Consider the following 20486-nt stretch of genomic DNA (forward strand, 5'->3'; position numbering starts at 1 on the left):
CTAGTCCTGACTTTTGTTTGTTGCAAGGTTTTCTATTACTGATTCAATCTTCTTACTAGTAATTGGTCTATTCGGATATTTCTTTATGATTTCGTCTTGGAAGCTGTGTTTCTAAAATTTACCATTTCTTCTGTGTTATCCAGTTTGTTGGCTTATAATTGTCCATTGTAGTCTCTTATGATCCTTTGTATTTTTCTGGTATCTATTGTAACTTCTCTTTCTTTTCTGATTTTATTTCAGCCTTCTCTTTTTCTTGGTGACCCTAGGTAAAGGTTTTTCTGTCTTTTCAAAGAACTAGCTCTTAGTTTCATTGATCTTTTCTATTGTCGGTTTTTAGTCTGTAGTCCATTTATATCCACTCTGATCTTTATTAGTTTCTTCTGCCAACTTTGAGCTTTGTTCTTTTTCTTTTTTTTCTAGTTCCTTGAGGTATAAAATTAGATTGATATTTCTTTTGTTTCCTGAAGGAAGCCTGGGTCATTGTAAACTTTCCTGTTAGAACTGTTTCTGCTGCATCCCATAAATTGTAGATGGTTGAATTTCCATTTTCATTTGTCTCAAGGTATTTTTTCTTTTTTCTTTTATGTCTTCATTGACCCATTGGCTGTTGAGTAGCATGTTGTTTAATTGTCACAAATTTGTGATTTTTCCAGTTTTCTTCTTAACTGATTTCTAGTTTTATACCATGTAGTCGAAAAAGATGTTTGCTATTATTTCAGTCTTCTTAAATTTGTTGAGATTTGTTTTGTGGCCCACCGTGTGATCTGTCTTAGAGAACGTTCCCTGTGCACTTGAGAATGTGTATTCTGCTGCTTTTGGGTAGAATGTTCTGTGTGTATCTATTAATCCATTTGGTCTAATGTGTCATTTAAGGGTGATGTTTCTTTTATTTTCTTTCTGGATGATCTATCCATTGATACAAGTGGGATATAAAATTCCCTGCTATTACTGTGTTGCTGTCATTTCTGTCTTTAGACTTGTTAATATTTTCTCTTTATATTTAGGTGCTCCTATGCTAGTCCATGAATGTATATAAATGTTACATGCTGTTGTTGGATTGATCTCTATTATTATGTAATACTCTTTTATTATGCTTTTTGTTTTAAAGTCTGTTTTGTCTGATAGGAGTATGGCCATACCAGCCTTCTTTTTTTTCCCACTTGCATGGAATATTTTTTTCATCTCATCACTTTTAGATCTGAAGTGAGTCTTTTGTAGGCAACATATAGATAAGTCTTTTAAAAAAATATCTGTGTAGCCATTATTTGTCTATGATTGGAGAATTTAGTTATTTTAAAGTAAATATTGGGGTGCCTTGGTGACTCAGTCATTTAGGTGTCCGACTCTTGATTTTGGCTCAGGTCACGATCTCACAATTCACGGGATGGAGCTCCATGTCGGGCTCCGTGCTGAGAGTGCGGAGTCTGCTTGGGATTCTCTCTCTGCCTTTCCCTCACTTGTGAGCCTGTGCGCACATGCACGCACACTCTCTCTCTAAATAAATAAAAAAATAAAGTATTATTTTCTTGAAATGATGCAAAACGTTTCTTTTCTATATCAGACAAGAGCACGGCTAAGTAATCCAATGCTATTGCAGCATTATAAATATCATTCCTTCACCACACTATAAGATTTAAATGCATCTGCACAAGGGTGCATGGTGTATAAAAGGTGTAAGGTTGCTGTTGTCCTGCCAAGTACTTCTGGTCCCTACCCAGGTCCTAGTGCAACACTTGGTGGTCCCAATGGTTTTATCAAAATAAATCATGTTTAAAAAATAAAGCATTTAAAAAGACAAGTAAAAATGCCTCAGTAACCGTATATCCAACTCAGACTTCATCTGTTTAAATGTTCTGTTTGCCTCTTGCTAATAGACCTTGATTTCACTCAAACTGAGTAATAAGTCTTCCATACTGAAGTATCTTCCTTGCCCAATTAATCCAAAGGAAAAAAAACCCTCAAATGATTAGTAAAGAAAAATGTAGGGATTAACACACCCTTTTAATATGTTTTTAAATATTTTGAAGGTTTAAAAAGTATTTAAAGTTTCTAATGTCTGGTGGGAAAACATTATCTGAATAAATACCCGAATGGCAAACCACTGTAAAATGTTTCAGTTGCATGTGGGGCAGAGGGGTAGGAATTCTCTTCATAGCATCCCAGCTTTGTCCATGAGAAGGTCAGAGGTACACTGGTTTATATTATTGTGACATTTGCCAGGTGATCTAAGTTGCTTTTGCTTCAGCAAGGGCTTGATTTGTCAGAGGGGCATTATGCTTGACCTCTGAATTTGGCTGACAATTTACTGATGAGATTCATAACCTTTGGGTTGCTCTGATATTTTGACATATTTGCTGAGTCCTGGGCCACATCCTAGAAGGCCGCCATAACTTCTAGATCCTATGTGGCTGTGAGAACCTCTGGATCACTTAGACTTACATTAAGCCCAGGCATTCCTGCCATTCCAGGCATTCCTCCAGAAAAATTACCAGGCATTCCTGCCATTCCAGGCATTCCTTCAGAAAAATTACCTGGCATCCCCCCCAGGAAAGCCACCTGGGAAAGAAGCTCTGGCTTCTTCCTCCCTCTGGGTGCTCTCTTGTTCTCTCCGAGCCTTCTTAACCCTTTCTGTTCTTTCTTTGATTTCTTGTTCTTTGTGTTTTCACTCATACTTTATCTAATGTTCAGCAGTTTTCAGGGTCCTCGGTTGAACTTCTTTCAGCATTGCACTAGCATCTTTGTCTTAATCCAGTTTACAAGCAAGGGCGAGGTCACATGCTGCTTCTTCCCAATGGCCCAGAAGTCTGCGTGCTTTCCATCACCACTTGAGAGGCTGAGCTGAATCAGGATTTATTTCAATAGCTCTGTCACAGTCTTGGATGGCAGCATCTGGCTTCTGTAATTTGATGAAGACACTGGCTCTCTTGGCATGCACAGTGCCCAAGCGAGGATTCAACTTAAAGGCATGTGTGAACAAGTCAGTGGCTTTCTGTAGTTCACTGTTGTTTAGGGCTTCAGTGGAAGCCACTTTTTTATCATTTGCCTGATCCGTCATTTCCTTGGTTATCTCTACATTTTCATTTCCCATTTTTTGAGAGGCATCAGTATCTGGTTCAGTCACACCTTCATTGTCAATTTCTAGATCACTTTTCCTTACTTGATGGTTCATCTATCTTTATGTTTTCCTCCACCTTCTTACTATGATTTTTCTTCCTTCATACTGTCTTCTGACTTAGTTTTTTGAGTAGCAGGTGGTATTTTACCCCCCATGCTCTCCATCCGCTCCCGCAGGAAGCGCATTTCCTCAGTTTGCAGAACACTTGGATCCTGTTTATACATTTTCACGAAGGCCTGGAGCTCGTGCACTTTGTGGGGGTCCATGGTCGAGAGGCCGTGGCAGGTGGCAGGTGTGGCTGAGGTTGTGGCTGCTGCTACTAGCTCAGCATGACCGTGTGGAAGGGCTAAAGGAATTATTGACAGATATGTATTTATTGCTATTTTGTTCATTGTTTTCTGGCTGTTTTTGTAGTTCCTCTCTCTTCATCTTCTCTTGCTCTCTTCTCTTGCGTTTTGATGCCTTTCTTTAGTGTTATGGTTAGAGGTTTTTTTTTTCATTATCTTCTGTGGATTATAGATTTTTGCTCTGTGGTTCCCATGTGGTTCATATAGAGCAGCATTTAACAGTATTTTAAGTTGGTAGCAATCTTAAATTTGAATGCATTCCGAAACTCTACAGTTTTGCTTCTCCTTCCCTACATTTTGTGTTTTTGATGTCGAATTTTATATCTTTTTATTTTGTGTATCCCTCAACCATTAATAGTTCTAATTAAATTTACTTCTTTTGTCTTTTAACCTTCCTTCTAACTTGTAAGTGGCTAATCTACCAACTTTACTATATATTTACCTTTACCAATGAGATTTTTACTTTTTTTTTTTAAGATTTTTAATTTTAAGTAATCTCTACACCCAATGTGGTGCTTGAACTTACAACCCCCATGATCAGGTGTTACAAACTCTTTGGACTGAGCCAGCCAGGCACCCCAAATTTTTACTTTGTGTTTTCTTATTAGTAATTGCCTTTTCTTTTCAGCTGAAAGAAGTCCCTTTAACATTTCTTGTAAGGCTGGTTTAGCTTTTGCTTGTCAGGAAAATTTGTTACCTCTCCTTCAATCTGAATGACCTTGCTGGGTAGAATATTCCTTGTGGGAAGTTTTTTCCTTTCAGCACTTTGAATATACCATGCCACTTCCTTTGGCCCGCAAAATTTCTGCTGAAAGTTCAGTCTCATGAGGGTTCCTTCACAGGTAATATGTTGTTTTTCTATTGCTACGTTTAATTATCTTTAACTTTTGCCATCTTAATTATAATGTGTCTTGGTGCCAATCCCTTTGGGTTCATCTTATTTGGAACTCTGTGCCTCCTGTACCTGAATGTCTCTTTCCTTTGCCAGGGTAGGGAAACTTTCAGCCATTATTTCTTCAAATAAGTTTTCTGCCCCTTTCTCTTTCTTCTTCTGGGACCTTTTTTTTTTTAAAACTTTTTTTTAGGTTTATTTACGTTAGAGAGAGACAGAGCACAAGCAGGAAGGGACAGAGAGAGGGAGACACAGACTCCAAAGGAGGCTCCAGGCCCTGAGCTGTCAGCACAGAGCCTGTTGTGGGGCTCGAACCCACAAACTGTGAGATTATAGCCTGAGCCAAAGTTGGATGCTTAAACTGACTGAGCCACTCAGGTGCCCCAGGATCTTTTTTTTTTTTTTTTTTTTTTTTAAATTTGTTAATGTGCATTTACTTTTGAGTGAGAGAGCGCAACAGCATGAGTGGGGGAGGGGCAGAAAGAGAAGGAGACGGAATCCGAGGCAGGCTCCAGGCTCTGAGCTGTCAGCACAGAGCTTGACACAGGGCTTGAGCCCATGAACCATGAGATCATGACCTGAGGCGAAGTTGGGTGCTTAACCAACTGAGCCACCCAGGCGCCCTGCCCTGGGACCTTTATAATACGAATGTTGGTTTGCTTGATTTTGTCTTATAGGTCCTTTAAGTTGTCTTTACTTTTAATTTATTCATAGATTGATTGCTGCTCTATTTGGGTGAGTTCCACTACCCTGTCTTGCAGGTCACTGATCCTTTCTTTGCCTTCATCTAGTCTGCTGTTGGACCCTTCTAGTGTATTTTTCAGTTCATTTATATTCATTCAGCTGGGTAACATCCATCTGATACTTTCTTACATTTTCCATCTCTTTATAGAAGTTCTCATTGTGTTCATCCATTCTTCTCTTGATTTGGTGAGCTTATGACCAGTACTTTGAACCCTTTATCAGATAGATTATCTTATTTATCTCTGTTTCATTAAGGTCTTTCCTGGGATTTTATCTTGTTCTTTCATTTGGAACATATTCCTCTGTTTCTTCATTTTGCTTGTCTTTCTGTATTTGTTTCTATTTATTAGGTAAATCACCTTTCTTTCCAAGTCTTGAAGGAGTGGCCTTGTGTAGACAATGAACCTAGATGAGCCTATTGTTCAGCCTTGCTCTAGCTCTTGGTTGTTTCTCAAACCTTTGTGATTGTCTGAGTAGCCTGATTTATTCTTCAAAGGTCCCAGTTGATGAGAATGTGCCAAGACCTGCCAGTGTTACAAGGGAGTGATCTCAATCATTACCTGGTTTCAGGCTGATTGGAAGCCGGATCTGTAGGCTTTTAATGTATGCAAATACATACAGTCCTATGGGACTACAATCATAAACCCTGCTGACTTCTGGACCAGCAGATCTGGAGGTGTCCCTTGGGTGTGGCAAACCTGAAGCCTGTACCTACTGGTCCTGGGGATGTGTTTCTGTTTGCTGTCTTTGCAGTACCCCTGGTGTAATAACCTGTCTAGAACTAACTGTTTTTCTGATTTTTATAGTGCTGTGGAGCCCAGAAATGCAAGCCCCTTTAGCAACCAGGGCCAAGTGATCAAGTGGTGTCCCCTATGTGGACTATGCTCACCCATGGGTTTTAGAGAGGCTGAGGGGTGCCGGGGTCAGAGTAAGCCTTAGTGAGGCAAGGAAAGAGTTTTGGGGGGTGGAGGAATGCCTGTGGCCTTGGCAAGGCTGTGTCTGCATGTGCCCACCTGCAGTAGTAACATAGAGGGAGAGTACAAAAATGGTACTTGCTGGTACTTCCCTCCGCAAAGAAACTCCCAACTGGTCCTTGCTCCTTTAGCAGATACTTTTAAGATTAGTGAATAAATCTTCATATATTATCCAGTTACCTCTCAAACTACTGCTTACTTTTGCACTGGGTCTAGGGATAAGTGAGTCCACACACAAACCCCTCAAAAGGAGTATCTAGGATCCATACAGCTCCCCAGATCCCCTGGACATAAACCTTCTTGGTTTCCAAAGCCAGATATTTTTATCCCTCTGTTGTAGGTCCACACTTCAAGGAGAGGCTCTGGTCTGTGAGATCCCTCCCTATTGTGGGTGGTTGTAGTGGGGTTGAGGAGGTAAGACCATGTTTCTGCCTCACTTACCTATCTTGATGTGGCCCTTTTATCCCTTATGGAGGGAGCTATTCAGATGGCTAGTTTTCAGTTCTTCTTTAGTGGGAATTGTTTCATATGTAGCTGTAGATTTTGTGTGTCTATGGGAGGAAATAAGTTCAGGCTCTTCCTGTGCCACCATCTTGGATCACCTCCTAAAAGTTTTTATTTCGTATTAAATGTTTTACTTTGGACTCACAAGGTTAGGGGCACCTGGGTGGCTCAGTCCGTTAAGCGTCTGACTTCAGCTCAGGTCATGATCTCGCAGTTCCTGAGTTCAAGCCCCATGTTGGGCTCTGTGCTGACAGCTCAGAGCCTGGAGCCTGCTTCAGATTCTGTGTCTCCCTCTCTCTCTGCCCCTCCTCTGCTTGAGTTCTGTCTGTCTCTCTCTCAAAAATAAATAAACATAAAAAAACCAGACATGTAATGGACTCACACAGTTAAAGATGCCTTTCTCTTTTTTATGTGTTTTACTTAGGATTAACTGAATATGATTTTTAAAACTCCATGGAGTCATTACTTTATATTTCTAAGTATATAAGAGCTTTTTTGTTGAATCAATCCCTTTGTTCCTTTTAGTGCAAATATTTCAGATTTAGTTTAGTCCTTGAATTACTTCAGTTGAAAGAAAGCTCAAAGTCATCTCATCAACTTTTTGACCAGTAGTGGAATCTACTGAACATTGCCAATGACTGGTAACTCAGTTCTTTGTTAGATGAGATATGTTTTATTCTCGCTGACTTCTTATGTTTTGGTTCTTACTGTTTTGGTTCAATTTCTGTTTCAGGAGGAAGTCAAGTCCGTTATTCCATGAAACAGACAGAAATTTGAAGATAGCTGATTGTTTCTACTCTGCTTTTCCTTACTGCTAAATATTCATTTCTTTCTTTCTTTTTTTTTTTTTAATTTTTTTAATATTTATTTTTGAGAAAGAGTGCAAGCAGGGGAGGGACACAGAGAGAGGGAGACACAGAATCTGAAGCAGGCTCCAGGCCCTGAGCTGTCAGCACAGAGCCCGACGCAGGGCTCGAACCCATGAACCGTGAGATCATAACCTGAGCTGAAGTCGGATGCTTAACCAACTGAGCCACCCAGGCTCCCCATAAATATTCTTTTTAATTAGCTTTCCATGGTTTTTGCAATCTTATCAATGAGACACCTCTTCTTATCCCGTGTCATCTTAAATCATTCTCTTCCCTAGGCTTTTGTATAGCATACTCTTGGAGATATTCTTATGGGTTCTTGGACAGTGCCTATCCAGCTCTTTTGTGGACTTCTCTTCCCTGCAGTTCCCTTAAATATTGGTTTAATTTTTCTATTTCTGTAGGTTTAACTTTTCTTCTCACTGGGCAGTCTCATCTTGTCCCATGCTTTGCATCCATAAGATGACCCAGATTTGTATCTCCAACTCAGATCTTTTTTCCACCTCCATACCTGTGCTTCTGTTTGCCTGTTGGCCATTTCCACTTGGATATCTCATAGGCATCACAGTGCATTCAAAATTGCTTAATCTTGTGTCCTTCCTGTGTTCCCCAGCTCAGTGAGTGTACTGTCACCTGAATGAAAATGTGAGTGCATTCTTTGAATCTTGCTTTCCTTCCCAGTTTAATCAGCCATCAAATATTACTGATGCTAACATTTACATTTTGCTCTAATCCGTCTTCCTCTATTTTCAGAGAGATTAAAGAAGAATTCAGATTTCTGGGGGTGCCTGGATGGCTCAGTTGGTTAAGTGTCTGACTCTTGATCTCCCCTCAGGTTGTGATCTCATGGTTTGTAAGATGGAGCCCTTGTTGGACTCTGTACTGACAGCATAGAATCTGCCTGGGTTTCTCTCTCTCCCTCTCCCTGCCCCTCCCCAGCCGGCGCTCGCTCTCTCTCTCTCTCTCTCTCTCTCTTTCTCAAAAAATAAATAAACTAAAAAACAAAACAAAACAAAAAACAAACAAAACCAAAACCAAAACAAAAAGAATTGAGATTTCCGTTGTCCTAAAGCCCATGATATTTTCATTTTATCATGCTGCCTTGCTGGCATTATCAGAGATTCATACTGCCTTCTGCTAGAGGAATTTAAAATGCTAAAAACAAAGCCTTTTATTTTAGGTTCTGATATGGTATTTTAAAACATATTAGGATAGTAGAGCTGTTGTAGGCCATTTATCAATTATATGAGAATTAAAGTCTTGCTTTAGCTGCATTCTGCCTTATATTTAGCAGAGTTCATAATTTCAGAGAATTCAGATTTGGAATATCTGTGGAAAAATATCTGTAGAAAAAAAACTTTTTTGGATTTATTTATTTATTTATTTTAGAGAGAGAGAGAGCAAGCACGAGCTGGGAAGGGGCAGAGAGGGGAGAGAGGGAGACACAGAATCTGAAGCAAGTTCCAGGCTCCCAGCTGTAAGCACAGAGCCTGATGTGGGGCTCAAACCCACCAACCTGTGAGATCATGACCTGAAATGAAGTTGGATACTCAACTACTGAGTCACCCAGGTGCCCGTGCATGTGGAAAAATTTCAAGACTTTGACCAGAATGTCATATGTACATAATTATATGAGACTAATATTCTTTGTAGCTAACTGTTGAATTAAGTTTACAGATTTTTATGTTTATTTTTTAATTTTTTTTTAATGTTTATTTTTGAGAGAGAGAGAGAGAGAGAGAGAGACAGAGCATGAGTCGGGGAGGGGCAGAGAGAGAGGGAGACACAGAATTCAAAGCAAGCTCCAGGCTCTGAGCTGTCAGCACAGAGCCCGATGAGGGGCTTGAACTCACAGACTGCGAGATCATGACCTGAGCCGAAGTTGAATACTCAATTGACTGAGCCACCCAGGCGCCCCTTTATGTATTTTTTTAATGTTTGTTGTAGAGAGAGAGCGAGAGCACAAGTGCAAGTGGGGGAAGGGCAGGGAGAGAGGACAGAGAGGATTTGAAGTGCTTTGTGCTAACAGCAGAGAGCCTCATGTGGGGCTCGAACTCATGAACTGTGAGATCATGACTTGAGCCGAAGTTGGATGCTTACCTGACTGAGCCACCCACGTAGCCCCAGATTTCTTTTTTAAAAGGGAATTAGCATAGATAGCTTTTCAGCCAGTACTGGTGAAAAAATATTATGAAAGTGAGACAGGGTAAAACATCTTAGAAATTCTCACTGTTTTCGGGATGCCTGGGTGGCCCAGTCGATTAAGCATCCGACTTGATTTCAGCTTAAGTCATCGTCTTATGGTTGTGAGATTGAGCCCTGCCTAGGGCTTTGCACTGAATGCGGAGCCTGCTTGGGATTCTCTCTCTTCCTCACTCTCTGCCCCTCCCTAGCTCATGCTGTCTCTCTCAAAATAAATAAATAAATAAACATTAAAAAAAGAGAAATTCTCACTGTTTTCTGTAGATATTTGCTTTCTCCACATTTGCTTTTAAAAAAGGAAGAAATAGTCTCATCATTGCTTTAAAATTATGTTTTATCATAAGAGTGCTCAGAGGGAATATCCCCAGTGATCTTAGCTATACTTTTGAATATAGCTCTTTGGCATTATGTTCACCTTGGTTGATCGATATCTCGAGTTTAAAATCAAGGTACAACTGAAGGAAAACAAACCATGGAAGCTCTAGGGAAAAAGTGCATATTGTCTTTGTTAAAGTGGTAGACAAGAAAACTAAAAATTCAGAATTTGGCTTTCAATGAAATTTTGATTAATTTTTTCACTTCATTTCCCCATTTGAAGAATGAAGAAAATAGTTCCCAGCAGTCTTCACTGAAAGATTGTTCTCTAGACAAATATTTATCAAGGCTCAAAAGAACATTGGGTCTTGGACACTCTGAAATCCTTGATTATAACTGTCTTCTAGCATCTGGGAAAAGCAAAGCAAAGAGATTTTAACATACTTCTCTTGTTCTTCTTACTGTTCTTAAGTAGAGGAGAAATACCTAAAGAGCACACCATGGTACTGAAGAATGTTTCTAGAAGCTCTCAGTGGGTAGTTGTGTACCAGATGTCCAACTGCATTTTTTTTTAAAGATTTTATTTTTTTAAGTAATCTCTACATCCAGTGTGGGGCTTGAACTCATAGCCCTGAGATCAAGAGTTGCATGCTCCACCAGCTGAGCCAGGAAGGTGCCCCCAACTGCATTATTTTTGTTTGGAATAAACCCAAGCTATACATCTCCATAAATTCTTAGTATCGTGGGGGCCCTTCAGGACATTCCCCTAAGACGTGAATTCTGATTACAACTTTGCTGGCCGTGAGCACCTTTAGCCTCAGAGTGGATGTTAAGTTCTGTGTATTGGCAGGTTTCCAACATTTACTAATTGGGTTATGCCTACTTAAATACTCCTGGCAGTTTCCCTTGGCCACCACATTCTCCACACTCTGCCCTAACCTGTTTTGTATATAGTCTGCCTTTGGGCTCTGCCTAGACATTTATAGCTTTTCTTTCACAAGAAGTCTTAATAAAGTATTGATTTGTATATTCTTTAGTTAGTAATTTATTGTTGATTATAAAAGTAATTCACACTGTAGAAAATATAAAGAGAAAAATGTGCTTTTCATCCTACCATCGGTGAACCAAATATTAATACTTTAGTGTGTTTTAATGTAGTGTTTTTTTCTGGATGCATGTATTTTGTGTAGGTGTGGGAGAAAGAAAAATAAGTGTGGATGTTATTTTTTAAAATGAGAAGCCTCTTATTTTGCTACTGGGCACAAAGAGTAACTTTAAAAAAAAACAAAACCCTTTTTTTTTCTGGAACAATTTTAGAATCACAGAAAAGTTGAAAAGATACTGCAGAGATTCTCATATACCCTTTACCTGGCTTTCCCTGACGTTAATCTTTTTTATTTTTTTTAAGTTTATTTTATTTATTTACTTAGAGAGAAAGAAAGAGAGAAATCCCAAGCAGGCTCCACACTGTCAGCGCGGAGCCCGATGTAGGGCTTGAACTCAGAAACCATGAGCTATGACCTGAGGTGAAATCAAGAGTTGAATGCTTAACCAGCTGAGCTGCCCAGTCGCCCCTTCCCTAATGTTAATCTCATATAGTTACTGTGACACATATTTCAAAACTAAGAAATTAACAATACTGTTAACTACAGACTTTATTTGGATTTCCCCAGTTTATCCACGAATGTCCTTTTTCTGTTCCAGAATCCAATCCAGGATACCATATTGCATTTTAAAAGAACAGATCTGTTCTTTCTTTCCTGCTTTAACTTTATACCATGAACATTTTTTGGTCATTAAATGTTCTTTAAACAATGCTTATTAATGGCCCCATACGTGGAAAGATGTACTCTGATGTAACTATTTCTGGTTAACTTTGTGGTGGGGGGCATTTTGGGAGGTTGGGGAGTGTTAGAAAACACATATATCAACCATTTTTATTAATGGTGTACTTGAATCAGATAATTTTAATGCTAGATTATAGCAGTAATTTTGAATGCATTGCTCTAAAAGTGGAAAATAAATAATCAAGTTTATTTTCCTTTGAGGTTATGTTTAAGAGCATTTAGATTGAGTTAAATGCAGAATCTGAGCTGTTCATGAAGCAATTTGTTTTGAGGGTTATTTAGAGTTGCTTGGCATTTGGCTAACCTTACTTTAAGTAGATTATGTGTATACATTCTGTGTACACACAGTCAATATTTAGGCTTTTAATAGGAGTCTTGTACTAGCATGATATCCACCTGTGTTTGGAAATACAGATTTGTGGTATATTCCACTTACATATTCAGTTTTTCAAATTACCACTTTATTTCCTTTCATTAATGTTTATTTAGTTCTAGGTTAAGCATATAATATAAAAAGCGAAGATGCCTAGAGATTCTCTTGCAATGTTGCATCATTTTATGGATATTTATTGCTTGATTGATATTGAATAAGTTGCATATTTCACATGACGTCTGAAGTTAGAGTGGCTTGCATTTAGTGTTTTGTTTTAAAGAATAAAGCCAAATGCTTTTTAAGAACCATTATTAAGAAAAATTCTGTAAAATTGATACTTAGATTTTACCTCTTGCTGTTGCTCAGTTTAGTAAAATGTCATAGGTTAAATATTATGCTAGAGTTTGATCTAGGCTAGTGAACTACTGTCTATTATTAAATTTATAAGCTAGAAGTTTATTTTGAGGCTTAAGCTATCACTTGTTAATTTGATGCAGTTGTATGAATTCATATATAGAAATAACTGAGCTGAAGAATCTGAACATTGAATTTTGTTACACAATACTCACAGAAAATTGAATGCACCATCTCCATAAGACCAAATATATTTATTCCAGTTTTCAGGCATTTCTGGAGAACACCTATTCTTTCTTACCGCTGTCTTACATGACTGCTTTCTGTGGTGTGGTCTGTGGATTTTTAGTGGCGAGAGCTACATGATCTGTCATATAGAATATTTGGCACTTTGATGTTACTGGAGGACAGTATTTGATTTCCTTGTACCTATTTTTAGATTGCAATATAAAGTTCTAAACTAAGGGTTTGAGAGGTCCCAAGGTTGATTTTTTTTCCTATGCTTGAAGATGCTGGAATTGTTGCCGTTGGTACTGATTACCATTATTGACTTAGCTAGAGTAGAGTGACTCATCTTCTGGGTTTGCACATGTGTAGTTGTGTTTTTATATCTTGGGACAGAGATTACGGACACTCAAACTTAATTATATAAATTTCATTAGCAGTGTTTCTAGGTGTAATATATTCCAAAGTTATAGATGATTCCAGATTGAATTATGACCAGTATACTTAAAGGTAGAGTGGTGTTTTATATAATCTTCCATTTTAATTTCTCTTATTTTTAGCAAGCCATTTTAATACCACTTTCTCAGTATTTGCTAAGTACACACACAATTGTTGTTAGATAGTAAAGATATAGCTACAGATTCTTTTATTTCATTCTTAAAATGCATGATTGAAAGTGACTTTTTTCAGATCAGTATGAAATATGAAGTCAGAGTGGGTAACTTTTTTTTAGGTCTGGAAGAAGTATCTGAACTTCAGGTCATCGTCCTACACTGACACACTCACTGCAGGCAAGTTCAGATGCTGTTAGGAGAATATTTATGTTTATAGATGGATGCTGTGACTGTGACTGTAGGTTAGACTTTGGGCATCATAGAAAGTAAAACACCATGGACTGTATTCTTAGGAATTACAAGTTCTCCTTGTATGTACTCTAGATTTTCTGCCTCTATAGGATGGTATTTTGGTTAAGACATGAGTGGCATCTTTCAGATTCTAAGGGAGAATGTGAACTGTGAAAGTACAAACTGGCCCCTCAGGAAATGGCATGAGCCTGTCTTCCTACCTATATCTCTTAATATTTTCCTGGGCATACCCTGTCTTCCAGCTGTAAGAAATTATTTGCTATGTCTGGAGCAGGCCATGCCCTATTAGACTTCTGTGCTTCTGCATATACTCTTGATCTGGATTGCCCTTGCCTTGTTAACATTTTAGATTTACTCACAGGAAAATGAATTGACAACAGTTTAAATATATATAAGTATGTGCTTACTTTTTCTTGATCATCCTGGTTTTACTTATCTCTTACAGAGAAAACAGAAATGAGAGGAATCTGGTTTAAATTGCAGTACCAGGAATTTAGATTAGACATAAAGAGTTTCCAGAAAATAAAGTACCAGATATTGAAGTGATTTGTAAGTAACATAATTAATTTTGAAGAGTTTTTTATTTTTGTTTTTTGAAAAGTTTAAAAAGGAGGGGGTGGTTAAAGGGTTCTGAATTGCAAAGTGGTTCACCACCATAGCCCCTAGTAAAATAAAAAACCTAAAGGAAGAAAAATCTATTTAGGAATATGCAGATACAACCATATTCATGGATAGAAGCTTAAAAGATAATTGGGAACTTTTTGGTTTTGTGTGTTCATGTGTACTTTAAATTTTTTCAGCTAACAAGGAAACTGTTGCAGGTGTCCTTACTTTTCACAGAATGGCTCTGGTTTTGTGACTAGCAGAATATACTGAGAAATCTCTCCCCTTGGCTTGTTTGTTTGTTTTTTAACTCTTCCTTAGAATAATATAAATAATAAAAAATCCTTAGCAGTGTTAAAATAAGCAGAAAACTAATATGTATCAATCAAAAAAAAAAAAAAAAAAAGACCTTCCCAGTAGTTTAAAAATAACCAAACCACTGACACAAAGAACAAGGTTTTTGAATACCATTCTCTTGATTGTTTTAATATAATTAAATGTGGAGTTAGCTGTGCCCCAAATTTAGAGTTATATTGCTATGCTTCTAACTATAGATATTCTGTCCTGGCTACATTTGAACAGAACTACTGTAGTATAAGCCAAATTCACCCACAGTGCTAGTGAACTGAAAGAGCAAATATACCTTCCTAAGCACCAAATTTATAATCACACTCATGAATAGAGTTCAGTGTTCTCTTTGCTTGTCATTCTGCAAGAATCATATTGGAATGATTTAGGACAGCTTTACTAAATTTATTAATGTAACTCGTTATGAGGATAGTGCTTAAGTTCTAGGCTTCTGTGCTTAGAGAGCAAAAGGCCCCTTTGTAATACAAGAGATTTTTACCTGTAGTGGTGATATAATAATTCCTTGTCTTTTTAAACATATTCTTAAACGTATACACATATTATATATGTTTTTCTAAATGTTTTTATAGCTAGAATTTATTTGGTTTTCACAATAACTCTGTGAATAGGTATCCTAATGCTATAAATGAGGAAACCTAGGCACAGAGAGGTTGACTGATTGCCATTTAAAACATCGTTTTAAAATCAATTATTATTATTTCAGTGGCTAACATCTAATTGCTGACTATATACTAGACACTGTTTTAAGCTTTTTATATATTTTAATTAATAAGAGCTTGGGCTTTGGAGTCAGATTCAGATTTAATCCTGGATCTTCTTCTTATCAGCTATTGACTTGGGAAAGCTACCTAACTTCTTTAAGCCTTGGTTTCTTCATTTGGAACAGAGAAATAATGCTAGTACCTACCTCATTGGGTGGGTGTATAGATTGAGATAATCCAAATGAATCTGTCTAGCATATAGTGAGGGCTTTAGTGGAATCATAGTTGCTCTCATGTAGATATGTATTTTATAAAGTAATATCCATGTTACAGCAAGATTATGGCTCCATGTAGTGTCTATAACTATCTCTTTCCTCTCACTACCTCCAAATCACCTTTTGTAAGCCTTCTGCTTCTGGGAAGAAACCAAAGACATAGTTAAGAAGTCATGGAGAGTATCTGAGACATTCATGTTTCAGAGTCAAAGGCAGGACACTGTGGTCCATTGGGTTGTTTCATTCCAGGAGTGCTTTGGTATATCAGTTATTCAGAACTCAGAATGTGTTCTTGTATATCCTTTTAAATGAGGCCATAGTGTCTATTAATCCCTGATACAACTGACATACTAAATGTTTGCATAGAAAAAGCAAGCAAAGAACTTCATGGTACTTTGGCAGTGCTAATAATCAAGTAATAAAATAACAAAAATGAATATATATATTGATACTCAAAAAGAGGTTCAGAGAGAATTCTGGGAACATGGTAAAATAGGAAGCATCAGGAATCAGTCTCCCCACATCGGCAACAGTTGCCCTGGCAGGATCTTACATAACTGTTTTGGTAAATTGGAGTTATTAAAGATTTGCATCTGCTTGGAGAAGGCTTGGCTATAAATTGTGATTAATTTTGGTCAGTTTCAGCTCTCAGCACAGCTACCCATCTTCTTCTCCTAGTCCTGTGTAGCTTACACATAGCTTGTGAGACCCAAGATAGGCAAAAAGGATCTTCTCTTCCAAATGTCAGAAATCTGTGCTTGGGTCACTGACTGCTGCTTCTGATCACAGAGGTACACAGGAAGAGATGGGCAGTCAACCACTGTTGTTGAGCCTCTCCCTGTTGTTGTAAGCTCTTCCCCTCCAGCTGAAGTGACTTCTGGGAGATTTAAAGGGCTAGCACCTTCTTTTGCCCCATTCAGTTTTCTCTTTCTCCCCCTCTGGGAAACAGACATTAAAGACTACAACATTCTAAAACAACTGCATATACAGGGAGATTTCAAAAGTGACTACACATGCCCAGAAAAAGGCCCAGAAAAGACCTGAGAAGACCTTAAGTTTATATCTTAGGCTGACTGTTGGCAAAAGAGGGAGCCTATGACAATCAAAAAAATAAAATGGCAAAAAACAGCAAAGGGGAAAATCTGATTTCTACCACATTAGATTAAAATACCACTTTTCAACAACAACAAAATCACAAGGCAAAGGAATAAGAAAGTATGGCCCATTTGAAGGAAAAAAAGAAATCAACAGAAATTGCCCTTGAAAAAGTCCTGATGACAGATATATTACACAAAGACAAAAACAATTGTCTTAAAGATACTGAAAGAACTAAAGGAAGATTTGGAAAACAAATACCAATAAAGGAATAAATAAAAAGAAATCAAATCCTGGAGCTGAAAAGTACAATAACTAAAATGGAAAAATTAGTAGATTCAAAGGCAGATGTGAATAGGCAGAACAAAGAGTCAGCAAACATGAAGATAGGACCATGAAAATTATCAAGTCTGAGGAACAGAAAACAGATTGAAAAAAAGTGAACAGATCAAACAAACTGAAGAAAAATGAACAGAATCTAAGAGACCTATAGGATACAGTCAAGTGGAGCAACATACATATTGGAGTGCTAGAAGAGAGAATATTTGAAGAAATAAGGGCTGAAAACATCCCAAATTTGATGAAAGAACCGATGAATGTAAACGTCCGAGGAGCTCTTTGCACTCTGAATAATTTAGATTAACTCAAAGAGACACACATCAAGACACATTTTTAAAAATTTATTTATTTTTTAATTTACATCCAAATTAGCATATAGTGCAACAATGATTTCAGGGATAGGTTCCTTAAGCCCCTTACCCATTTAGCCCATCCCCCCCCCCACAACCCCTCCAGCAACCCTCTGTTTATTCTCTATATTTAAGAGTTTCTTATGTTTTGTCCCCTCCATGTTTTTTTTTTTTTTTTAATTTTTTTTTTCAACGTTTTTTATTTATTTTTGGGACAGAGAGAGACAGAGCATGAACGGGGGAGGGGCAGAGAGAGAGGGAGACACAGAATCGGAAACAGGCTCCAGGCTCCGAGCCATCAGCCCAGAGCCTGACGCGGGGCTCGAACTCACAGACCACGAGATCGTGACCTGGCTGAAGTCAGACGCTTAACCGACTGCGCCACCCAGGCGCCCCCCCCTCCATGTTTTTATATTATTTTTGATTCCCCTCCCTTATGTTCATCTGTGAACATATAATATTTTATGTTATAATATTTGTCTTTCTTTGACTAATTTCACTTAGCGTAATACCCTCTAGGTCCATCCATGTAGTTACAAATGGCAAGATTTCATTCTTTCTGATTGCTGAATAATCTCCATTGTATATATATACCACATTTTCTTTATCCATTCATCCATCGATGGACATTTGGGCTCTTTCCATGCTTTGGCTATTGTCAGTAGCACTGTTATAAACATTGGGGTGCATGTGCCCCTTCAAAACAACATACCTGTATCCTTTGGATAAATACCTAGTAGTGCAATTGCTGGGTTGTAGGGTAGTTCTATTTTTAATTTTTTGAGGAACCTCCATACTTCCTGTTTTCCAGAGTGGCTGCACCAGCTTGCATTCCCACCAACAATGCAAAAGAGATCCTCTTTCTCCGCATCCTTGCCAACATCTGTTGTTGCCTGAGTTGTTAATGTTAGCCATTCTGACAGGTGTGAGGTGGGATCTCATTGTGGTTTTAATTTGTATTTCCCTAATGATGAGTGATGTTGAACATTTTTTCACGTGTCGGTTGGCCATCTGGATGTCTACTTTGGAGAAGTGTCTATCCATGGCTTTTGCCCATTTCTTCCCTGGATAATTTGTTTTTTGTGTGCTGAGTTTGGTAAGTTCTTTATAGATTTTGGATACTAACCCTTTATCTGATATGTTTGCAGATACCGTCTCCCATTCCATCGGTTGCCTTTTAGTTTTGCTGATTGTTTCCTTTGCTGTGCAAAAGCTTTTTATCTTGATGAGGTCCCAGTAGTTCATTTTTGCTTTTTTTTCCCTTGCCTCTGGAGACGTGTTGAGTAAGAAGTTGCTGCAGCCAAGGTCAAAGAGGTTTTTGCCTGCTTTCTTCTTGAGGATTTTGATGGCTTCCTGTCTTACATTTAGGTCTTTCATCCATTTTGAGTTTATTTTTGTGTATGGTATAAGAAAGTGGTGCAGGTTCATTCTTCTGCATGTCGCTGTCCAGGTTTCCCAGCACCATTTGCTAAAGAGACCGTCTTTATTCCATTGGATATTCTTTCCTGCTTTGTCAAAGATTAGTTGGCCATATGTTTGTGGGTCCATTTCTGGGTTCTGTATTCTGTTCCATTGATCTGAGTGTCTGTTCTTGTGCCGGTACCATACTGTCTTGATGATTACAGCTTTGTAATACAGCTTGAAGTCTGGGATTGTAATGCCTCCAGCTTTGGTTTTCTTTTTCAAGATTGCTTTGGCTATTTGGGTGTTTTTTGTTTTTTGTTTTTTGTTTTTTGGTTCCAAATTTTAGGATTGTTTATTCTAGCTCTGTAAAGAATGCTGGTGTTGTTTTGATAGGGATTGCCACATCAAGATACATTTTAATTAAACTTTCTAAAGCCAAACACAAGGAATCTTGAAAGCAGCAAGAGAGAAGCAAATCATCATATATAAGGGATCTTCAATAAAGTTATCAGCAAATTGCAAAGTTAAAAACTTTGGAGGCCAGGTGGCAGTGGGCTTATATATTCAAAGTGCTAAAAGAAAAAAAACTGCCTGGGGCACCTGGGTTGCTCAATGGTTAACCATCCGACTTCGACTCAGGTCATGATCTCACAGTTCATGAGTTTGAGCCCTGTGTTGGGCTCTGTGCTGACAGCTCAGAGACTGTAACCTGCTTTGAATTCTGCGTCTCCCTCTCTCTCTGCCCCTTCCCTGCTTGCATTCTTTCTCTCTCTCTGAAAAATAAATAAACATAGAAAAAAAGTGCCAACCAAGAATTCTGTATCTGGCCAAACTGTCCTCTAAAAGTAAGGGAGAAATTAAGACATTCCCAGATAAACAAAAGCTGAGGAAGTTCATTATCACTAGACCTGCTCTGTAAGAAATTTTCAAGGGAGTTCTGCAACGTGAAATGAAAGGATGCTAGACAGTAACTTGAAGCCATATGGAGAAATGAAGATCTCACTGGAGATGAATACAGGGGAATTATAAAAACTAGTACTGTTGCAACAACGATTTATAACTGCATTTTTTGTTTTCTACATGATTGAGAGACGAATAACATTTAAAGGTGAAAAAAGGCTAATATTGTAATTGTGGCTTGTAATTCTTTTGTTTTCTATATAAGAAACTAATAACATCGGAAAAGAATTATTAGTTTATCTTTTTGGGCACTATGAGTATAAGCACAGAGCTTTGGGACATCAGTAACTGAAAGGAGTGGGGATGGAGATGTAAGAAAGCAGAGTTTTTATATGTTATTGATGTTAAGCTGGTATAAATTCACATTGGATTATTATAACTTTAGGATGTGATCTAATCCCCATGATAACCACAAAGAAAATATCTGTAGAAAACACACACAAAAGGAAATCAGAAAGAAATTTAAACATTTCACTACAGGAAAAAAAAACAAAAAACCTAAACACAAAAACAGTAATGTAGGAAATGAGGGACAAAAAACCTTAAGACATATAGAGAACAAATAGCAAAATGACAGAAGTCCCTTCGTATCAGTAATTACTTTAATTGTAAATTCATTAAACTCTCCAATCAAAAGACAGATTGGCATAATGGATAAAAACACATGATCCAACTATATGCTGTCTACAAGAGGCTCACTTTAGAGATCCAAAGACAAGTAGATTGAAAGTGAAAAGATGGAAATATATATTGCATTCAAATT

At 37.9% G+C, this 20486-nt stretch overlaps 1 protein-coding gene and 1 pseudogene across 6 annotated transcripts in view; one reads left to right on the top strand and one right to left on the bottom strand.

The window, feature by feature from the left end:
- FRS2 (fibroblast growth factor receptor substrate 2) overlaps positions 1-20486 on the top strand; it is a 108389-nt gene that overhangs the window by 68559 nt on the left and 19344 nt on the right. For 5 of the 6 annotated variants that reach the window (XM_042992731.1, XM_042992734.1, XM_042992733.1 and 2 more), the window contains exon 4: positions 14073-14176. The exons of the other annotated variant lie outside the window; for it this stretch is intronic. The gene's annotated coding sequence lies outside the window, so the exon portion shown is untranslated. The remainder of the gene's footprint in view (positions 1-14072; positions 14177-20486) is intronic. 6 annotated transcript variants of the gene reach the window in all.
- LOC102955318 lies at positions 1980-3531 on the bottom strand (annotated as a pseudogene).

Source organism: Panthera tigris, chromosome B4 (genome assembly GCF_018350195.1).
Source record: "Panthera tigris isolate Pti1 chromosome B4, P.tigris_Pti1_mat1.1, whole genome shotgun sequence".
In the NCBI taxonomy this organism is placed as follows: Eukaryota; Metazoa; Chordata; class Mammalia; order Carnivora; family Felidae; genus Panthera; species Panthera tigris.